Source organism: Mustela nivalis, assembly GCF_964662115.1.
Source record: "Mustela nivalis genome assembly, chromosome: 15".
Classification (NCBI taxonomy): domain Eukaryota; kingdom Metazoa; phylum Chordata; class Mammalia; order Carnivora; family Mustelidae; genus Mustela; species Mustela nivalis.
In genome coordinates this window covers 51,876,797-51,885,239 of record NC_139034.1, presented here as the reverse complement: position 1 = coordinate 51,885,239, position 8,443 = coordinate 51,876,797, and the positions used below count along the sequence as shown (strand labels likewise).

General features: G+C 34.9%; 1 pseudogene across 1 annotated transcript; it reads left to right on the top strand.

Moving 5' to 3' along the window:
- Window positions 1-525: 525 nt before the first annotated feature.
- On the top strand, window positions 526-912 carry LOC309848831 (large ribosomal subunit protein eL27 pseudogene; annotated as a pseudogene). Its single transcript has one exon. The product of its transcript is annotated as a large ribosomal subunit protein eL27 pseudogene (transcript).
- Window positions 913-8,443: the final 7,531 nt, after the last annotated feature.

Sequence of the window (8,443 nt, the reverse complement as noted above, 5' to 3'; positions counted from 1 at the left end):
CCACATGGGCTCCTTGTTCAGCCAGGATCCTAGTTCTCCATCTGCTTCCTGCTCCCCCTGCTTTGTGCACTTTCTCTCTGTCAAATATATAAATAAAATCTTAAAACAACAACAACAAAACGCTCTTTCTCTTTTGTCTTAAAAAAAAAAAAAAGAACACATCAGTCTTAAAAAACTCACCTTAAAAAACTCATTTTGGGCGCCTGGGTGGCTCAGTGGGTTAAGCCGCTGCCTTCAGCTCAGGTCATGATCTCAGGGTCCTGGGATTGAGTCCCACATCGGCCTCTCTGCTCAGCAAGGAGCCTGCTTCCCTCTCTCTCTCTCTCTCTCTGCTCCAGCCTCTCTACCTACCTGTGATCTCTCTCTGTCAAATAAATAAATAAAAAATCTTAAAAAAACAAAAAAACAAAAAAAAATTTTCATTTTAACTTAATCGCCCCCTTAAAGACCTTATCTTGAATGGAAGTGGTGTTTCTTCTTTTCTGCTCTAGGTTTGAGTGGCTGGTTGCAAGATGGGCCAAGTTCATGAAACCCAGGAATTTGGTGCTGGTCCTGGGCTGATGCTATTCTGGACACAAAGCAGTCATTGTGAAGAACATTGATGATGGCACCTCAAACATGTCCACACATGCTGTGCTCTGGTGGCTGGAACTGACTGCTATCCCTGCAAAGTGACAGCTGCCGTGGATGAGAAGATATTTGCCAAGAGGTCAAAGATCAAATCTTTTGTGAAAGTTTATAACTACAATCACTTCATGCCCACAAATGTACTGTGTGGATATCCCTTTGGAAAAAAGTGTTGTCAACAAGGATGTCTTCAGAGACATAGCTCTTAAATGTAAGGTCTGACGAGAGGCCAGGGTCAAGCTGGAGGAGAAGTATAAGACTGACAAGAACAAATGGTTCTTCTAGAATCTGTGGTTTTTGATCTGTTTTGTTTCAGTTCTTAAAAATACCCCCCCACAAACACACACACAAAAAGAAAGACCTTATCTCCAAATATGATTACATTTTAAGGCATCAGAGGTTAAGACTTCAATATGTAAACTTTGGGAGGGCACAATCAACCCATAACACTAAATCTTAGTTAACCCCATGCAAGAATTTGTGAAATGAAAAATATTGGAGAAATCCATTTTTTTTTTCTCTTCCAATGTAGAAGTTAAGCTTTAGTGAATGCCCAAGCTCACAGCAGGCAGTTATTCTCTCCTGTCCTTTGATACTTAACAACATGGACACATTTAAGTTTGCAACATTCCTTCCTTCTTGCCTGCCTGCCTGCCTGCCTTCCTACTTCCTCCTCCTTCCTTCCCTCCCTTCCTCTCCTTCAGTCCCTCACTCTCTCTTTCTCTCTTTCTTTCATCTTTGTCTCTGTTTCTATCTCTGCCTCTCTACGTATGGGCTTCCTGAACAACTTCAGTGAACAAGGTCTGTGTTAGATGCTAAGAATAAAAATGTGAAGTAATGAAATGCGTCCACAGGAGCTTACACACTAGGAGCTGTGTTAGATATTGTGAATTATACAAATAAAAGACATTATTAAAACACTACCAAATGCTAATAAGGAAGTACAGGTCCCAGGAAAATGCCAAAGTGGATGTTCTTACCCGGTTGAAGTCCCAAGGAAATTATACTTGGAGAAGTTATGATCTGAAGGATAAATACAAAGAAATGCCATTTACAAAATTTCTGAAATAGAATGTTTGGAGAACTGAATAAAGAATAGCTGGAGTTAAGAATGGTAGATATGGGTCAATAAATCCATGGTTGAATAAACAGCTTAAAATATAATTAGGAAGCATAATTTAAGCATTCTTTATTTTGTGAAATAAGATATTTTATCAATATCATTGCTGCAATCAAAAGGATTTTGTAGCATTCCATTTCCATGTCTATGATTTTAGCTGGACGAGCAATTGAAAATTTTATCAAAATAATCTGAAGCAAAGGTTTCTATCCATAAAACACTATATATATATATATATATATAAACATAAAACACTATATATATATATATATATATATATATAAAGCATAATAGAAATGTGAAGCTAATTTAAATACAACATAAGAAGAAAATAGCACAGCTGATTAAATTTGGTCACTTTTCAGATGATACTTATAGAATTACATATACATATTCTCTAACTTCCCATCATATTAAAATCTGTAATATTAAAATGTATTCTTTTGGGGGCACCTGCATGGCTCAGTGGGTTAAAGCCTCTGCCTTCAGCTCAGGTCATGATCCCAGGGTCCTGTGATTGAGCCCTGCATCGGGCTCTCTGCCCAGTGGGAAGGCTGCTTCCCCCTCTCTCTCTGCCTGCCTCTCTGCCTACTTGTGATCTCTGTCTGTCAAATAAATAAATAAAATCTTAAATATATATATATATATATATATACATATATATATATATATGTATATATATATATATATATATTCTTTTAAAGACTTACTTAGAAATAAGAGTAGATGTTATTAAGTATCATTTTAAGGCCCAAGGAAAGGCTACACATGAAATCTCAACAATTTTAGATCTTCATTGTAAACTTACCTGAAGTCTATACCTGCTGCTTGTCAATGTTTGTTCAGGAATCTCTTTCTAGCTACTGTGGAGGATTTTCCATTATTAAAACTGAATAAAGATAAATAAACATTGCTTAGTAAGGTGCTTCCAACCTAAATTCCATTAAAAATGGAATACACTGTGGTGTGCATTATTGAATGGCTTCTTTTAGTACAAAAACCTAGAAGGAAGAAGATGAAGTAGCTGGTTTATGATTCATTTATCTGCAGTTGTGTGATCAGGCACACACAGTGGAAAGAAAATACAAGTGGTCCAATCTAATGTCATTGGAAGCAGGATAGCTAGACCTCAAGGTAAATAGTATTTGCAGGGAAGAGTCTTTATCTTTGAGATGCTCTTAGTAGTATGTTATTAGTTTATGATTGTTTTGTGTAAATACACCTGCAATCTATGGATTGTGGTGCCTAACTCCACAGTAAATGTCAAGTAAGTACTCAACTCTCTGTGTTAAAGAGATGGAGATGTTTCATGACATGAATGCTCCCTGCTGGGTGAGGTGGTGTGAGGTGTGTGAGATGGAATTCATTCACTTATTGTTCTTTACCAGGGAACGTGTGTCCAGAGTAGAAAGAAAGAGGCCATCTAAGATGTGCCAGACATCTCTGCTTTACCTGTGTCTACTTACTGGTTGAAACTGAAATCATTACTAAAATTTAATTTGGGTAATATTGCTGATTCCTATAGGTATGATATGACAAACCTGTCTTTTACCTACTTTTAGCTCAACACACACACACACATACCCACATACGTAAAGTTGCAAATTTCATATCCTTTTGGTCTAAATGGATATGAAACTTTGAATTTGCCTTTGAATTTTTTTTATATTTAATGAAAACTTGACTGAAGTTCATTTTACATATATAAAGTGATGAGATTTTTAAATGCACAGTTTGAAAAACTCGGACAAATGTGCACAAATTTAGAGCAAAATATACAAAAGTTCTGTTACCAGAGAAAGTTCCCTTCTTCCTTTTTTGAGGGAAAGACTATCCTTTCCTCAGCCAATGGCAATTGCTGTTCTAACATTAACCACCATGCATTAGTTTTGACTCTTCTTACACAAAGAAATGCTGGATTTTGTTATGACAGATAAATTACCAGAGGATTATCTTGATCCTGTGGTAGGCCTGGCTTTTGGTTTTGTAAAGGAGCTTTGTAGGTACCTATCCTTTGTCCTACAGAAAAACCTTTAGTCCAGAGCTTACCTGAAGATAAGCCATTTAGAATTCTCCATATTAGAGAGATCATATGATAATTACCTTTCTCTGATTGACTTATTTCACTCAGCATAATACCCTCTAGTTCCATGAACATCATTGCAAGATTTCATTTCTTTTGATGGCTGCATGGCATGTGTGTGTGTGTGTGTGTGTGTGTGTGTGTGTGTTTGTAATTTGAGAGGCAGGGCAGGGGGTTGAGGAGGGTAGGGAAGGAAAAATGAAATAAGATGGTACCAGGAGGGAGACAAGCCATAAAAGACTCTAAATCTCATGAAACAAACTGAGGGTTGCTGGGGGTAGAAGGGTAGGGATAGGATGGCTGGGTTATAGACATTGGGAAGGGTATGTGCTATAGTGTTTCCAGAAAACAATGTCGGACCAATACAACAAAAAGATTCCTAGAGTTGGAGGAATCTTTGTGATAAGAAATAATCAGTCCTAACAGAGATATATTACCTTAGTTTTAATTTTAAATGGGATATTTTGGGTATTCATAGAGAATTATATGTAGTTCTCACTAAGATTAAAAAGTGAAGACATTTTGCTATTGACCACTTTCCTATAGACATATAGGTCTGTCAGCAAGTACTAGTTGAACTACTGTTTTGGTTTTTCCACACTGATGATTAATATATATTTTCTGCTTTTAACATTCTATAATAAATAAATTCTATAAAAAATAAATAATAAAATAAGTTCCCAATTATAAATTTAAAAAACATAAACAACACAGATCCTCACAGTATATTCTGAATCCATTAGAGTTTCTGACAATTTCATGAGATCGTTTATATCTATAGAACAGTTTGGTGAACACTGAGCTTAAAATAATAGGTCCTATTATAACCAGATATACAATAATCAAAGAAAAATAAAATTTCATTTGTTTTAATTTCATATTAGGGTAATATTTAGAGTATTGCATTTCAGAAATGTAAGTGTATCATAAAATAGGAATTTTGATTAAGTAATTGGCAATAGTTCATAATCAACATCAGTAAATGTGTATCACACATTTATATTATGTGAATACCTTATTCCTGCTTTGATATATACAATTATAAAATGCTGGATTTCTTAAGGAGTTCAAGAAGATTTAGTGAAACGTTAGCTAATGATTGTGTGTTCATTGTGAAATGACCATGCTGAATGTTTTCATGAGAACAGTAGCAATCAAAATGATGCTAGTGGCTTACAGACACATGAAAAGATGTTTATCATCTTTAGCCATGAGGGAATTTCAAATCAAAATCACATTGATATACCACCTTACACCAATTTGAAGGGCAAAAATTGACAAGGCCAGAAACAACAAAGGTTGGAGAGGTTGTAGAGAAAGGGGAACCCTCTTACACTGTGGTGATAATGCAAATCAGTACAGCCACTTTGGAAAACAGGGTGGAGGTTCCTCAAAAAACCTTATGACCCACAAATTGCACTACTAGGTATTTACCCCAAATATACAGATGTAGTGAAAAGAAGGGCGACGTGCACCCTGATGTTCATAGCAGCAATATCCACAATAACCAAACTGTGGAAAGAACCACAATGCCCTTCAACAGACAAATGGATAAAGAAGATGTGGTCCATATACCCAATGGAATATTACTCAGTGATCAGAAAGGATGAATACTCAATTTTTGCATCAACATGGATGGTACTGGAGGAGATTATGCTAAGTGAAATAAGCAGAGAAAGTCGATTATCATATGGCTTCACTTATTTGTGAAACATAAGGAATATCATGGAGGACATTAGGAGAAGGAAGGGGAAAACGAAGGGGGGAAATTGAAGGGGGAGATGAACCATAAGAGATTATGGACTGGGAAGTATTCTTAAGGGGAGGGGGGATGGGTTAGCTGGTGATGGGTATTAAGGAGGGCCCATATTACATGAAGCACTGGGTGCTTATTACATATTACATGGGTATTAAGGAGGGCACATATTACATGGAGCACTACATCAAAAACTAATGATGTACTGTATGATGACTAACATAACATAATTTAAAAAAAGATGCCAGTGGAATTCAACATGGAAATTTCATATGTATACACACACACACACACACACACACACACAGGTATACATGTGTACACTGATATCCATACACATACACTTCTTTATTGTCAGTCTTGTTAGATGTTTTTCAATTTTTTGTTGATTTTGTTTTTGAGGAAACAAGTACGTTTCATTAATTTTTGCCTGTCTTTTCTTATTTTCAATTTAAATGTGATTTTTTTTTTCGTTCTTGTCATTATTTGCTACTTTTTGCTGTATTTGGATTTATTTTGCAGTTGTTTTTCTAATTTCTTGAGAAGAGAGCTTAAATTATTGATCTAAAAATTTTCCTCTTTTCTATGGTAAACAGTGTTAGTATATATTTTTATCTCAGCACTGCTTTAGCATGGCTATACAAATTTAATATGTTGTATTTTCATTTCATTTAATAATATATATTTTTGCCTTTAAAAAATAACCTATGTACACATTATTAAACATAGATAAAATACATAGATAAATCGCATATCCTTCCCTAAGTTTTTCTTTTTTTTTTTCATTTTAAACCTTACTTTTATGAAGATATAATTTCTCTCATGTCCTAAAAAAGTACCTTGTACACGGGACACCTGGGTGGCTCAGTGGGTTAGGACTCTACCTCAACTCAGGTCATGGTCTCAGGGTCCTGGGATTGAGCCCTGCATTGGGCTCTCTGCTCAGCAGGGAGGCTGCTTCCCCCTCTCTCTCTGCCTGCCTCCCTGCCTACTTGTGATGTCTCTCACTCTCTCTGTCAAATAAATAAATAAAATATTAAATTTTTTTTTAATTTTAAAAATTATCTTGTACAACTCTCAATGATAGTACTTACCCAATTTAAATGTATTAAAATTACAAGTCTGCTTTACCTAAATCTTAGATCCAGAAAGCAAACAGCATGCTCTTAATCTTTGTAATACCATAACTATGCAAAATTCCTCATGTATAGTAGAATATTGACAAGTCTAATTCATCAAGGTTATTAGAATATGAGTCATTTCTCTTTGTGTGACTTTGGAAAAGTTACTTAATTCTTCTGAATTGAGTTTCTTCATTTATATATCAATTATGTTAAAATTATAAATGTTTTTAAAATTTTTTTAAGGTCTTACTCAAATTCCAGTTAGTTAACATACAGTGTAATATCAACTTCAGGTGTACAATATAGTGATTCAGCACTTCTGTACAACATCCAGTGCTCATCAGAAGTGCACTCCTTAACCCCCCATCACCTATTTAATACCTCACCCACTCACCTCCCCTCTGGTAACTACCAGCTTGTTCTCTATAGTTGAGTCATTTTCTTTTTTAACTTTTGAGTGTTCAGATTTTGCCAAGCTAGTGTATGAAACACAGTTGTATCATGAAAAACACAACGGCGGAGCTTATTTAAGAAGCTTACCTGAGAATAGTTTATATATAAACTTGACACCATGTGTGAATGTGAATATTCATTTTTGTATGTGCTTCATGATGCCATATTGTGTGTAACTATTTTTTTAGGTTATTTTCATTAAAATATGCAGATCTTCCTCCACTTACAATGAGGTCACATCCCAAAAAACCTCTTTGCAAACTGAAAATATCATAAGTTAAATGTATTTAATACATTATGACTTACTGAACACCATAATTTAGCCTGGCCCCCCTTAAATGTGCTCAGAATATTTACTCTAGCCTATGGTTAGTTGGGCAAAATCATCTAACAGAAACCCTATTTTATAATAAAATGTTTAATATCTCATGTAATTTATTGAAGACTATATTGAGAGGGAAAAATAGGAAAGTTGTATGGGTACAGAGCAGTTTTAAGTGTATGGTGGTTCACCCTTGTGACTGTTGGGGAGCAGGAGCTGACGGCCGCTGCCCAGCATCACCTGAGTGTATCCTATTGCCTATGGCTTGCCTAGGAAAAGATCACAATTCAAAACTCGGAGTTCTGTTTCTATTGAATGTGCATGGCTTTTGCACCATCATAAAGTCAAAAAATATTAAGCCAAACCACTATAAGTCAGGGACTGTCTGTATAAGCAGAATTCTGTGACAAAAACCATTTTGTGAATAATCAAGAGACAGAGTAATTACTGTTAAGATACGGAAAGAAGAATTTCACCCTTATTGCAGGAATCAAATACATTGAAGGACTGAAGAAAACAAAGAAAATGCAGTAAATAATTTAACTAACATTTTATTTATCTTCTGTCTTCTGCTATCTAAATGTAAGGTGGTAAATATTAATGAACATGAAGCATCATATATGATTGTCTAAGGACATAGTTTTCAGTTTTATTTATTAACAGAGGGTCCAGAAATCATGGCCATTTTGGAGCATAGTAATTAGAAAATGAATGAGAAATTTCAAAATAAAAGATATAAGATATTTATGCTAAATTTTATGATGGACAAACTGTAGAATGGGTCAGCTATAAGAAAAAATACATGCTAAAAACCTGATTTGGCTAAAGTTCTAACAATTAATATGGAAATTTTGAAAAATAAAAATATACTGATTTTATACCATATAAAACTAATTTCAGTGTTTTCGGAATTGGTTTCCATGAGGCCACTAAGAGAAACATTTTTAAAATTAAGTTT